Source organism: Arachis stenosperma, chromosome 1, assembly GCF_014773155.1.
Source record: "Arachis stenosperma cultivar V10309 chromosome 1, arast.V10309.gnm1.PFL2, whole genome shotgun sequence".
Lineage (NCBI taxonomy): Eukaryota > Viridiplantae > Streptophyta > Magnoliopsida > Fabales > Fabaceae > Arachis > Arachis stenosperma.
In genome coordinates this window covers 107,973,750-107,988,415 of record NC_080377.1, presented here as the reverse complement: position 1 = coordinate 107,988,415, position 14,666 = coordinate 107,973,750, and the positions used below count along the sequence as shown (strand labels likewise).

At 41.4% G+C, this 14,666-nt stretch overlaps 1 non-coding gene across 1 annotated transcript; it reads right to left on the bottom strand.

The window, feature by feature from the left end:
- Nucleotides 1–13,527: 13,527 nt before the first annotated feature.
- On the bottom strand, nt 13,528–13,635 carry LOC130951482 (small nucleolar RNA R71). The gene has a single exon (XR_009073986.1). It is a non-coding gene; the product is annotated as a small nucleolar RNA R71 (small nucleolar RNA).
- Between the last annotated feature and the right edge of the window lie 1,031 nt (nt 13,636–14,666).

Here is a 14,666-nt window from a genome sequence, read left to right as displayed (position 1 = left end):
ATCAATTGTTGGGTGTGTATAGGAACCAGATGGCGCCTCGTGGACGCGGTAGAGGTAGTGCGAGATGTCGTACGAATGCTCGTGCACCGGAGAATAACCCTACTAACCCAGTGAACTTTATGGCTGCGTTGGAGAACATGGCTGCTGCTATGCAAGCCACTGCTGAGGCTCTTGGTCAACAGATGAACAACCATGGTAATGATGGAGGTGGAGTTCAAGGCCCGATGACACTGGCAAACTTTTTGAAGGTTAATCCGCCTAAGTTCAAGGGGACTACTAGCCCGACTGAGGCTGATACATGGTTTCAGGCTATAGAGCAAGCACTGCAAGCACAAGTAGTACCTGAAGGACAACGTGTCGAGTTTGCTACTTATATGCTCACCGGTGAAGCGTCGCATTGGTGGCAAGGCATCCGACGTCTTCTGCAGCATGGTGATGACTATATCACTTGGAATGTCTTTCAAGAAGAGTTCTATAAAAAGTACTTTCCAACTTCTGCTAGGACAGCTAAGGAACTTGAATTGTTACAGCTGAAGCAGGGTACTATGTCCATATCAGAGTATACTGACAAGTTTGAGGAGCTGTTCAGGTTCTCTCGTATGTGCCAAGGAACTCCGGTGGAATATGAGGAATGGAAGTGTGTTAAGTATGAAGGAGGACTCCGAAGTGATATCTTCAGTTCAGTGGGACCAATGGAGATTAGGACTTTCTCCGAATTAGTGAACAAGTGTAGGGTTGCTGAGGAGTGTGTAAAAAGGGCAACCGCTGAGAAAGGGAGTCACAAAGGTTCATTTCCACAGAACCGAGGGAAGAGCTCTGCACCTAGGGGTCCGTCTTTCAAGAGGGGAGGCTCTTTCAGGAGGCCCAACAACAACAACTCCCAAGAAAAGAAGTTTGGGAAGCAGCCTCAGAATGATCAAGCTTGCACTAGGTGTGGGAATCACCATCCGGGAGCACCATGCAAGGCCGGATGGGGTTTGTGCAACAATTGCAGAAAGGCGGGGCATAAAGCCGCAAGTTGTCCGGAGAGGCAGAAACAAGGTGCTGGGAAGGCACAACAGACTGGTCGGGTGTTCACCACTTCAGCTATAGGTGCTGAGGGATCTGAAACACTCATTCGAGGTAACTGTGAATTAGCTGGTCAAACTTTAAATGCTTTATTTGATTCGGGAGCATCACATTCATTCATTGCATTTGAGAAAGCCCATGAGTTAGGGTTGAAGAGTGTAACTCTAGGTTATGATCTAAGAGTGCACAATGCTACCCATGAAGCCACGGTAACTAGGCTAGGATGCCCGGAAGTTTCCTTTAGGTTCAAGCAGCGTGATTTTGTTCATAATTTAGTCTGCTTACCGATGATCGGTCTTGATCTTATCTTGGGATTGGACTGGTTATCTAAGAACCATGTTCTGCTTGATTGTTCTACAAAGTCGGTGTACTTTATGCCGGAAGATACAGAAGGGCCGGTCGTGGTGAATAATTATTACTTGAACTCGATGATGGTGAACTGTTCTGGAATCGAATGTCAGGGTATCATGTTGTTAACCGCGGGCGTTTCGGGTGATGATCAAAGGTTGGAGCAGATTCCGGTTGTGTGTGAGTTTCCGGAAGTGTTTCCCGATGATATTGATGAGTTTCCACCTAACCAAGAGGTTGAGTTTGCTATTGAGTTGGTGCCCGGGGCGGGACCAATCTCAAGTGCTCCTTATAGGATGTCACCGTTAGAGATGAACGAGCTAAAGTCTCAGTTAGAGGATTTGTTGGGAAAGAATTTTATACGGCCAAGTGTCTCTCCGTGGGGTGCTCCAGTGTTACTAGTGAAGAAAAAGGATGGGAGTATGCGGCTCTGTGTGGATTACAGGCAGCTGAACAAGGTTACAATAAAGAATAAGTACCCATTGCCGAGAATTGATGATCTCATGGATCAGTTACAAGGAGCTGGAGTTTTCTCTAAGATTGATTTGTGATCCGGTTATCACCAGATAAGGGTGAGGGGTGAGGATATCCCTAAGACCGCTTTCAGAACTCGTTATGGTCATTACGAGTACACTGTGATGTCCTTTGGGTTGACGAACGCTCCTGCGGTATTCATGGATTACATGAATAGAGTCTTCCGTCCGTTTTTGGATAAATTCGTTGTTGTCTTCATTGATGACATACTCATTTATTCCAAGACCGAAGAAGAGCATACGGAACACTTGAGGACCGTGTTGCAGATTCTAAAGGAGAAGAAACTCTATGCAAAACTGTCTAAGTGTGAGTTTTGGAAGAGTGAGGTGAAGTTTTTGGGCCATGTGGTGAGTAAGAAGGGAATAGCCGTAGACCCAACTAAGGTGGAGGCTGTGATGGATTGGAAACAACCAACCACCGTAACAGAGATAAGGAGTTTTCTAGGTTTAGCTGGCTATTACCGAAGGTTTATCAAGGGATTTTCACAGATAGCTTTGCCAATGACAAAGTTAACCCGCAAAGACACTCCGTTTGTTTGGACTCCTGAATGCGAGGAGAGCTTTCAGACATTGAAGAAAAAGTTGACTACTGCACCTGTGTTAGTGCTACCTGAGCCGAATGAGCCATTTGAGGTGTATTGTGATGCCTCATTAAAGGGTTTAGGGTGCGTGCTGATGCAGCATCGTAATGTGGTGGCGTATGCCTCACGACAGTTGAGACCTCATGAAGTTAGTTACCCTACGCACGATTTGGAACTTGCTGCGGTTGTGTTTGCCTTGAAGGTGTGGAGGCATTATCTCTATGGGGTTAAGTTCCAAGTCTTCTCTGATCATAAGAGCTTGAAGTATCTCTTTGATCAGAAAGAGCTTAATATGAGACAGAGAAGGTGGATGGAATTGTTGAAGGACTACGACTTTGAGTTGCATTACCATCCGGGAAAGGCGAACGTGGTGGCAGATGCGTTAAGTCGGAAGTCGTTATATGCGGCTTGGATGATGCTTTAAGAGGAGAAGTTGCTCAAGGGATTTGAGAGTCTTAAAATTGGTGCTCGAGAGGTATCCGGAACCTTGTATTTGAGCCGACTAGAAATCTCAAGTGACTTTAAGTCCGAATTCCTAAAGGCTCATCAAGATGATGAAGCGTTATGGAAAGTGTTACCGGCCATTGAGCAAGGAAAACAGTGGAGAGTGTCGGAAGAAAAAGATGGGTTATGGAGATTCAAGGGTAGGATCATTGTGCCGGATGTTGGCACTTTGAGGCAAGATATCTTAAAGGAGGCACACAAAAGCGGATTCTCCATTCACCCGGGAAGTACTAAGATGTACCATGATTTAAAGGCGATGTTTTGGTGGCCGGGTATGAAGAACGATGTGGCGGAATATGTTTCAAAGTGCTTAACTTGTCAAAAGGTAAAGATTGAACATCAAAAGCCCGCCGGTATGTTGCAACCTTTAGAGATTCCACAATGGAAGTGGGAAAGTATTGCAATGGACTTTGTGTCAGGATTGCCAAGGACTAGGGCTGGTTTTGATGCTATTTGGGTGATTGTGGACCGACTGATGAAGTCAGCTCACTTTTTGCCCATTCGGATGACTTACACCCTTGAGGAGCTAGCACGGTTATACATAAAGGAGATTGTGAGACTCCATGGTGTACCTACTACCATAATCTCTGATAGAGATCCTCGTTTCACTTCAAGGTTTTGGGGTGCATTTCAGAAAGCTTTTGGAACCCGATTAAGCTTGAGCACGGCTTACCATCCTCAAACAGATGGTCAATCTGAGAGGACGATCCAAACACTAGAGGATATGTTGAGAGCTTGTGTTTTGGACCAACCGGCGAGTTGGGATCGGTATATGCCATTGGTGGAGTTTGCATACAATAATAGTTATCATGCGAGCATTGGAATGGCTCCGTATGAGGCCTTGTATGGGAAGAAATGTCAATCTCCGCTATGTTGGTATGAAGCTGGAGAGAAAAGCTTGTTGGGGCCAGAGATGATAGCTGAGACTACTGAACAAGTCAAGAAAATCCATGATAGGATACTTACGGCGCAGAGTCGTCAAAAGAGTTACGCTGATCAAAGGCGAAAGCCCTTAGAATTTGAGGAAGGAGACCATGTTTTCATTAAGGTTACTCCGACTACGGGAGTAGGTAGGGCGATTAAAGCAAAGAAGTTGAATCCTCGATACATTGGTCCATTTCAAGTCCTAGAGAAGATTGGACCGGTGGCGTATCGGATGGCTCTACCACCTCATCTTTCGAACCTGCACGACGTGTTTCACGTGTCGCAGCTTCGGAAGTACACTCCTGATGCTAGCCATGTGTTAGAACCTGAGTCGGTTCAGTTAAGGAAAGATTTGACGCTTCTAGTGGCTCCGGTCAGAATTGATGATACTAGTATCAAACGGTTGCGTGGAAAAGATGTTTCCTTAGTCAAAGTGGCATGGAGTCAAGGCGGTGTTGAGGAACACACTTGGGAACTTGAGTCGGAGATGCGAATGGATTATCCGCATTTATTCTCAGGTAATTGCATTTGAATTTTGTGGGCAAAATTCCCAATTAGGTGGGTAGAATGTAAAACCTGGTTAATTAACGGCTAATTAACCCATAAATGAGAATTTATTCTAGAAAGCCTAAAATGTGATTTTTATGGCTAAATGTGATAGAGGAGACTGAGACGAGAATTTTGGTACCAATTTTATAGGATTCGGACCAAGATTGGACCGAACGGGCCAAACCGGGCCAACCGGACCCAAAGTGGGCCCTTGGCCCAACTAAACTAAACCAAAACCCTAGTTTTCAGCACTCTCTCTCCTCACACAACACTCAAACACGCTGAATTGAAGAGAGGGGAGGAAGAACACTCTCTCTCAAGTTCTTTCTCTCACTTGATCTTCAAATCACCATAACTTTTGATCTAGAGCTCCGATTGCCGCTCCGTTTGCGGCCACGCGTTCACCACGGAGAGCTCTACAAAACCCATACAATTAATCTTGAGGTAAGCCACAAGTTTCTGTTCGAAATTCCAGCCCTTATTTTCGAGTTTCATGGGTAAAATGTTGAGATTTTGGGTTCTTTGATGTTATAGGACCCAACTCTCTTGAAGGAGAAGGTTAATCTTGTCTCCTTGGACCTTGGGTGTGGTAAGATTCTCAACCCTAGTGTAATTTGTGATTTTATGATGTTTGGGTTTTGAGATGTTGTGTATGGGTATGATGGTTGTGGCTTAGGTTGTGTATGTGTGGATATTGGAGCTTGATTGGTGACTTTGAAAAGCTTAGAAAGGGTTTGGTGGTGAAAAATCTGTTCTTGGAGGTGTTGAGGCCTTGAGAGCTTGTGGATAAGTGGTTTGGAAGTGCTCCGGTGGAGCTTGGGAAAATCGGCTAAGGTATGGTTTCGGTTTCCCGTATCTAATATGTAATGTGGTAGGAAATACTTGGGCTAGAGGCCCTAAGATAGGCATTGAATTGTTGATGTTGTTGAATGATTGAGATATATGATGTGGTCATATATGTGATGATGATTATTGATGCCTTGGTGGTATGATGTATGAGAAATATGCATGTTGCGATATATGCTTGATAATTGGTTATGGTTGAATTGTGGGTTGAACCATGTTGATGGTGAGTATGATGTTAATTGTGTACAATAATGATTTATTGGAATTGGTGTTGTTGAGAATTGGCATGAGGAATGGTATATGATATGTCAATGTGTTTGAGTTTGAGCCACTTGGGTGATGTGGGGTAAAATGATGAGATAGTAATTTTGGTAAATTGTGGTTAAGTGTCAATGTGTGAGTTGAGGAGGCTTGATGTTGAATTTGATACATTTGATTGATTTCAAAGAAAAGGGATGAAATTGGCATGTTTTGATTGATTTTGAAAAGAGTTGAAAATGGTTTGTTTTGAAAATGGCATATTGTGGTTTTGTATGAAAATATGGTTTTTGGGCATACTTTGACGGGACATAACTTGGACTACGGATCTCCGTTTTGTACCAAATCTATTTAGAAATGAAATTGGATCCGGGATGTCTATGCCGTTTGAAGAACGGGTGAAAAACGATTTAAAATGAGGAAGTTATGTCCGTTGGAAGATTGGGGTTTAAATTGGTGAATTCTGCAGCTTTTAACTTAGAAAATTTTTAGCAGAATGACCCCTTGCGCGTGGGCGCACCTGGCGCGTACGCGCCGATCTTCCAGAAAACGCCATCCACGCGTACGCGTGATGTGCGCGGGTGCGCCGATTGTGCTGCACCCAATGCCCAGCCATTTTCCAGAGAGTTATGCCAGAACTGTGCCAGTGTTGTGCCTGGGGCACGAGAACACCCGCGCGTACGCGTGGTTGGCGCGTGCGCGTCGATTGGCAAATTTTGAATCCACGCGTTAGCGTGCATGACGCTTGCGCGTCGATAAGTTTTTGAGGCCATCCACGCGTGCGCATGGAGTGCGCGTACGCGCGGCCCTGTTTTCATCCCAAAGTTGATTTTTGAGTTTTAAAAGCCAAATCTCATACTTCTAAGCCTCCGATCTCACCATTTATGTCTTAAATCATTATGACATGCCTAGCTATTAGAAAGGGGCTAGTGAATGAGGTAACTTGCGAGTGAAGCAAGGGAAAAATGAATGATCAATGAGGATCAAGATGATTAAGTGAGATGCGGAGGATGGTGGTGGAAGTGCTTGTTATGCCAGGGGCTGAAAGGCTGTAATTGTTAATGAAATGGCTGGTTATGGATTTAACCGTGAGCCGGAATAGCTGTGTATGCTATGAATATTGGCTGGTTATAGATTTAACCGTGAGCCGGAATAGCTGTGTATGCTATGAATATTGGCTGGTTCTGGACTGAACCGTGAGCCGGATGGCTGATATGGATGTTGATCCATGGATGAGAATTCATGCATGTTGATGCTGAATTATTGATAATTGTGAATTGCACTTCCACTATCAGAGATACGAGTTTCCCTGGGTAGTAGCAGTGGCTAGCCACCACGTGCTCCAGGTTGAGACTTGATACTCTGTTGACCCTATGTCGTAAGTGTGGCCGGGCACTGTGAAAGACCCGGATGAGCTCGCTCCCGAAATATTCACCAGTGAGGGTGATGGATATGGATCATGTTTATGATCAAGTTTATAACGAGTATAACTCGAGTTGGGGATGCGCGACAGAGGGACAGTCCAATGGTTAGCGACCAGGACTTGTCGGGTTGGCTCTATAACCGACAAGATGATATCATCGGCCACTAGGGACAGGCATTCATCATATGCATACTATGTGAATTGTTTGAGATTGCCTATTTGACTGCATATTACTTGCTAATTGTCTAAATGTCTTAACTGCTCCTATTTGTATATTCTTTGTCTGACATAACTGTGTTTGCTATAATATACTCCTGTTGGTGGTTAGGAGGTTTGAAGGAATTGGAAAGGGAAGTATTAGTTAGACTGAAGAATCTTTAGTCAGATGCCCTTATATGGTTTAGCTTGTTTATAAGCTTTGATATTATCTGGAGGAAGTTCTAGGATTGCCTTTGGCTTTCCTCTATTATTATGCATTATATATGTGGAAGCTGTTACCATGCTGGGGACCTCTGGTTCTCACCCATGCGGATTTTGTGGTTTTCAGATGCAGGACGTGAGGTTTTCCGCTGAGGCATGCTGGAGACTTCTAGATTTGCGAAGATCCTTTGTTTTCGGGACTATGTTTTGGTTTATATGTTTCGCTTAGATACTTTTATCTCCATTAAATAATACAAACTGTGATGACTCCTCTTATGGGAGATTTTGGAGAATAGGTTTTTGTATTTGTGTCCCTTTGGGTTTCCTTTGGGGTTTCCTTATTTTATCATATGTATATATTGTTATGCTCGGACCGGTTATCTTCGCAGCCGGATTCTGAGTCTTGATATTCCTGTTTTTGACACTCCTTTGTATATATATAATCTCGCGTTGGTTTATCCTTGTTCGTTACGTTATCGATCGGAGTGATGCGCCTTTGAGTTGCGATTTTTGTTTACCCCTTTTTCTACAAAGGCTCCTAGTTATAATCAATCATTCATACTACTATACGTACTAAATTTTTATTTTAGAGGTCGTAATACATTGCCATCTCTGAATTATGAGTTAAGCATAAGACTCTGTATGGTAGGGTGTTACAATGATGTTAGGTGATGCGCACGCGTGGATCACGTGTACGCGTGACCTAGCAAAAGTTCAATCCACGCGTACGCATGCGCGACGCGTACGCATTACAGAGCCGCAACCTGTACGTATCAGAAATCGGTCCCAGCAATTTCTGGGCTGTTTTTGACCCAGTTTTTGGCCTAAAAAGTACATATTAGAGGCTACAGAGTGGGAGAATCAATTCATTCATTCAGACATCACATTCATATAATTTTAGGTTTTAGATATAGTTTTAGAGAGAGAAGTTGTCTCCTCTCTCTTAGGTTTTAGGATTTAGGATGTCTTTAGGATTTAGGGTTATCTCTTCTCAATCCGAAGTTTAATATTCCTTGACTTAATTCACTCCTACTCTTATTAACTTTAATACTTTGATCTATACATCCCTTTTGTGATTGGATTCTCTATTTAATAAAATTTGAGGTATTTCATATTCAAGATTTCTCTTTTTTGATCTATGTTACTGATATTTGATATTAGTTATTTGGATGTTATTATCTTCTATTGCTTCTCTACTATTTGGTTTTATGCCCTCCAAGTGTTTGATAAAATGTTTGCGAGGATTTTAATTTAGATGTTCACCCTTTTGGCCTTGGTTGAGTAATTGGTGACACTTGAGTAATTAAACTCCTTTGACCAATTACTAATTGAAAGTTGCTAATTAACTTGAATTCCACTAACTCTAGTCTTTTCTTGGGAGTTGACTAGGACTTGGATTCATATTGATTTATCCACTTGACTTACCTTCATAGTTAGAGGTTGACCAAGTGGGAGCAACAGACAATTCTCATCACAATTGATAAGGATAACTATGATAGGACTTCCAATTCTTATACCTTGCCAAGAGTTTTTATTGTTATTTTTCTATTCTCTCTACAATTTACTCTTCTCATTTCTCATCCCCACAACCCCAATTTACACAACTCATAACCAATAATAAGAACACCTCCCTGCAATTCCTTGAAAGATGACCCGAAGTTTAAATACTTCGGTTATCAATTTTATTTGGGGTTTGTTACTTGTGACAAACAATCTTTTGCACGAAAGGATTCCTTGTTGGTTTAGAAGCTATACTTTCAACGAGAACTTATTTGTAAAATTCTAAACCATCAAAAATCCGTTCGTCACAATTCAAATCAAATAACCAAGAGTATTAAAACTCCCGGGTCGATCTCCCTAGGAATTGCAATTAAGTGTCATGTTATTGGCTATGGGAGGAAATAGGAAAGCAAGAGAGCAAGTGATGCAAGAAATGTAAATAGCAAGAGATTAAATGAACATGCAAGAAGACTCTTGGTGCGAATTGGGAAATTTAGGTTTTCTATCCTAGTTGTGGACCAGAAACATGGCCATTATGTAGAATTAATCCTAATTAGTCAATCCTACTTGAGAATTAGTCAAAAAGGAATAATTGATTCTAATCCCAAAGTCCTAAATCAACATTAGTGGGTCACTTAGAGTCAAGGGAAACCAAACCAATTAACAATCCTCACACAATGCAGAATGGACAACTGATGAGCGGATAATTTGTATGCTTTTTGGCATTGTTTTTAGTATGTTTTTAGTATGATTTAGTTAGTTTTTAGTATATTTTTATTAGTTTTTAGTTAAAATTCACTTTTCTGGACTTTACTATGAGTTTGTGTGTTTTTCTGTGATTTCAGGTATTTTCTGGCTGAAATTGAGGGACCTGAGCAAAAATCTGATCCAGAGACTCAAAAGGACTGCAGATGCTGTTGGATTCTGACCTCCCTGCACTCGAAGTGGATTTTCTGGAGCTACAGAAGCCCAATTGGCGCGCTCTCAACGCCGTTGGAAAGTAGACATCCTGGGCTTTCCAGCAATATATAATAGTCCATACTTTGCCCAAGATTTGATGGCCCAAACCGGCGTTCAAAGTCACCTCAAGAAATTCCAGCGTTAAACGCCGGAACTGGCACCTAATTGGGAGTTAAACGCCCAAACTGGCACTAAAGCTGGCGTTTAACTCCAAGGAGAGTCTCTACACGAAAAAAGCTTCATTGCTCAGCCCAAGCACACACCAAGTGGGCCCGAAAGTGGATTTTTATGTCATTTACTCATCTATGTACTAGTTTTCTATAAGTAGGACCTTTACTATTGTATTAAGAGACCTTGGGTAGCTATCTTTGTTTTATGCTATCTTAGACCTTTGGGAGGCTGGCCATTCGGCCATGCCTAGACCTTGTTCTTATGTATTTTCAACGGTGGAGTTTCTACACACCATAGATTAAGGTGTGGAGCTCTGCTGTACCTCGAGTATTAATGCAATTACTATTGTTCTTCCATTCAACTCCGCTTGTTCTTTATCCAAGATATCACTTGTTCTTCAACATGATGAAGGTGATGATTGACGCCCATCACCATTCTCACTCATGAACAAGGTGACTGACAACCACTCTTGTTCTACAAGCATATGAGGCTTAGTGAATATCTCTTGGATTCTTTAATCGGAATCTTCGTGGTATAGGCAGGACCTGATGGCGGCATTCAAGAGAATCCGGAAGGTCTAAACCTTGTCTGTGGTATTCTGAGTAGGATTCAATGACTGAATGACTGTGACGTGCTTCAAACTCCTAGCAGGCTAGGGCATTAGTGACAGACGCAAAAGTATCAATGGATATTATTCCGGCCTGACCGAGAACCGACAGCTGAATTCCGCTATGCCGTGACAGGACATATGCAATCGCTTTCACTGAGAGGATGGGAGGTAGCTGCTGACAACAGTGAAACCCTACACGAGCTTGCCATGGAAAGGAGTAAGAAGGATTGGATGAAGGCAGTAGGAAAGCAGAGAGACGGAAGGGAAGGCATCTTCATACACTTGTCTGAAGCTCTTACACCAATGATATACATAAGTATCTCTATCTTTATCTTTATGTTATTTTCGTTCATCATCATATACATTTGAGTTTGCCTGACTAAGATTTACAAGATGACCATAGCTTGCTTCAATGCTAACAATCTCCGTGGGATCGACCCTTACTCACGTAAGGTATTACTTGGACGACCCAGTGCACTTGCTGGTTAGTTGTGCGAAGTTGTGTAATGCCATGGTATTGAGCTACCACGTTTTTGGAGCCATTACCGGGGATTATGAGAGTTGTGAAAAAGTATTGTTCACAATTTCGCGCACCAAGTTTTTGGCGCCGTTGCCGGGGATTGTTCAAGTTTTGAGCAAGCTTTTGGTAACAATGCCTGGGATTGTTCTAGTTTGGACAACTGACGGTTCATCTTGTTGCTTAGATTAGGTATTTATTTTTTTCGAAATTCTTGAAGATGAATTCTAGAGTTTCATGATGATTTGTTGAAATCTGGCTGGCTGAGAAGCCATGTCTAATCTGATTGGACCGAGGTTTCAACTTATCACCACAAGAGCTTGTTGATTTTCATCAATTTTGCTTTTGGAGCAGTGATCCGCTAAGGCTTGGCTGACCTTTGGTCATGTCTAGTGTTTTGGACCGAAGCTTTCTTTGAAAGCTTGGCTGGCTGTGAAGCCATGTCTAATTCCTGGACCGGAGTCTTAGACTAGCATTGCACTGATTCCTGGAATTCTCATTAAGAATTTTGATACCTTTTTCCACTTAATTTTCGAAAAACACAAAAAAATTACAAAATCATAAAAACCAAAAAAATATTTGCTGTTTCTTGCTTAAGTCTAATGTCTCATCTTAAGTTTGGTGTCAATTACATGCATTCATTCATGTGTCTTAAGGATCTTCAAGTAATTCTTGATGATTTCTTGCTCTGATCTTTGAATTCTTTTGGCTTGAGTATTTATGTGTCTCATATAGTGTCAGTAGTACACAAACTGCTAAGTTTGGTGTCTTGCATGCATTGTTATTTGATTCTTGTTGCATTTTGATTATTAAAAATCCAAAAATATTTTTTATTTGTGTCTTTTCAAGTCAATAATACAAAGAATTGAAGATTCAGAACATACTGCAGAGGAATTATACAGAAAAAGCTGAGCATTCAAAGATGCCCAGTGAAGAAGGCAGACTGGCGTTTAAACGCCAGCCAGGGCACCTGGTTGGGCGTTTAACGCCCAAAAAGGTAGCATTTTGGGCGTTAAACGCCAGAATGTATACCATTCTGGGCGTTTAACGCCAGGATGGTGCTAGGGGGAAGATTTTGTTTTTCAAATCAATTTTTTTTCAAGTTTTCAAAGTTTTTCAAAATCAAATCCTTTTCAAATCATATCTTTTCAATCAAATGTTTTCAAAATCAATTTCTTTCCTTTTTCAAAGATACTTACTAACAATTAATGATTTGATTGAACATTTTTTGCCTTTTCTATTAAGGAAGGTTTTATGTTTGAATCATATCTTTTCTTGTTAGGCAAGTCATCAATTTTTTTTTCAAATCACATCTTTTCAAATTGTTTTCAAATCATATCTTTTCAAATTGTTTTCAAATCATATCTTCTCAATCACATCTTTTTAAAACCATAACTTTTCAATCAAATCTTTTTAATCACAATTTTTTTAAAATAGTTTTCAATCAAATCTTTTTAATTTCTATTTTCAAAATCTTTTTCAAAAATCACTTGATTTCTTTTTCACTTTTAATTTTCGAAAATTATCAATCAAATTTTCAAAATGTTTTCAAAATCTTTAATTGAATTTTCGAAAATTCTCTTCCCACCTTCCCACATCTTTCTATTTATGGAGTACCACTCCTTCTAAATGCACAATTTGAACCTTATCTAATTAAAGTTCGAATTCTTTTTCTCCTTCTTCTTACTATTTCTCTTTTCCTCTGACACTTCAAGGAATCTCTATACTGTGACATAGAGGATTCCACATTTTCTTTTTCTCTCCTATTTCATATGAGCAGGAGCAGAGACAAAGGCATTCTTGTTGAAGCTGATCCTGAACCTGAAAGGACCTTGAAGAGAAAGCTAAGAGAAGCTAAAGCACAACTCTCTTTAGAGGACCTGACCGAATTCTTCAAGGAAGAAGAACACATGGCAGCCGAAAACAACAACAATGCCAACAATGCAAGGAAGGTGCTGGGTGACATCACTGCACCTACTCCTGATTTTTATGGGAGAAGCATCTCTATCCCTGCCATTGGAGCAAACAACTTTGAGCTTAAGCCTCAATTAGTTTCTCTAATGCAACAGAATTGCAAGTTCCATGGACTTCCAATGGAAGATCCTCATCAGTTCTTAGCTGAATTCTTGCAAATCTGTGACACAGTCAAGACTAATGGGGTTGACCCTGAGGTCTATAGACTGATGCTATTCCCTTTTGCTGTAAGAGACAGAGCTAGAATATGGTTGGATTCTTAACCTAAAGAAAGCCTGGACTCTTGGGAAAAGCTAGTCAATGCCTTCTTGGCAAAGTTCTTTCCACCACAAAGATGGAGTAAGCTTAGAGTGGAAGTCCAAACCTTCAGACAGAAGGATGGAGAATCCCTCTATGAAGCTTGGGAAAGATACAAACAATTAATCAGAAGATGTCCTTCAGACATGCTTTCTGAATGGAGCATCATAGGTATTTTCTATGATGGTCTCTCTGAACTATCCAAGATGTCTTTGGATAGCTCTGCTGGAGGATCTCTCATCTGAAGAAGACGCCTGCAGAAGCTCAAGAATTGATTGAAATGGTTGCAAATAACCAATTCATGTACACTTCTGAAAGGAATCCTGTGAACAATGGGACTAGTCAGAAGAAAGGAGTTCTTGAGATTGACACTCTGAATGCCATATTGGCTCAGAACAAGATATTGACTCAACAAGTCAATTTGATTTCTCAAAGTCTGTCTGGAATGCAAAATGCACCAAACAGTACTAAGGATGCTTCATCTGAGGAAGAAGCTTATGATCCTGAGAACCCTTCAATGGAAGAGGTGAATTACCTAGGAGAACCCTATGGAAACACCTATAATTCTTCATGGAGAAATCACCCAAATTTCTCATGAAAGAATCAAGAGAGACCTCAACAAGGTTTCAATAACAATAATGGTGGAAGAAACAGGTTTAGCAATGGCAAGCCTTTTCCATCATCTTCTCAGCAACAGACAGAGAGTTCTAAGCAGAATACTTCTGACTTAGCAACAATGGTCTCTGATCTAATAAAGACCACTCAAAGTTTCATGAATGAAACAAGGTCCTCCATTAGAAATTTGGAAGGACAAGTGGGACAGCTGAGCAAGAAAATTACTGAACTCCCTCCTAGTACTCTCCCAAGTAATACAGAAGAAAATCCAAAAGGAGAGTGCAAAGCCATAAACATGGCCGACTATGGAGAGGAAAGAGAGGAGGAGGACGCCACTGAGGAAGACCTCAGTGGGCGTGTACCAATCTCCTCTGAGTTCCTCAATGAGGAACCATGGGAATCTGAGGCTCAAATTGAGACCATAGAGATTCCATTGGACTTACTTCTGCCTTTCATGAGCTCTGATGAGTATTCTTCCTCTGAAGAGGATGAGTATGTCACTGAAGAGCAAGTTGCTAAATACCTTGGAGCAATCATGAAGCTAAATGACAAGTTATTTGGAAATGAG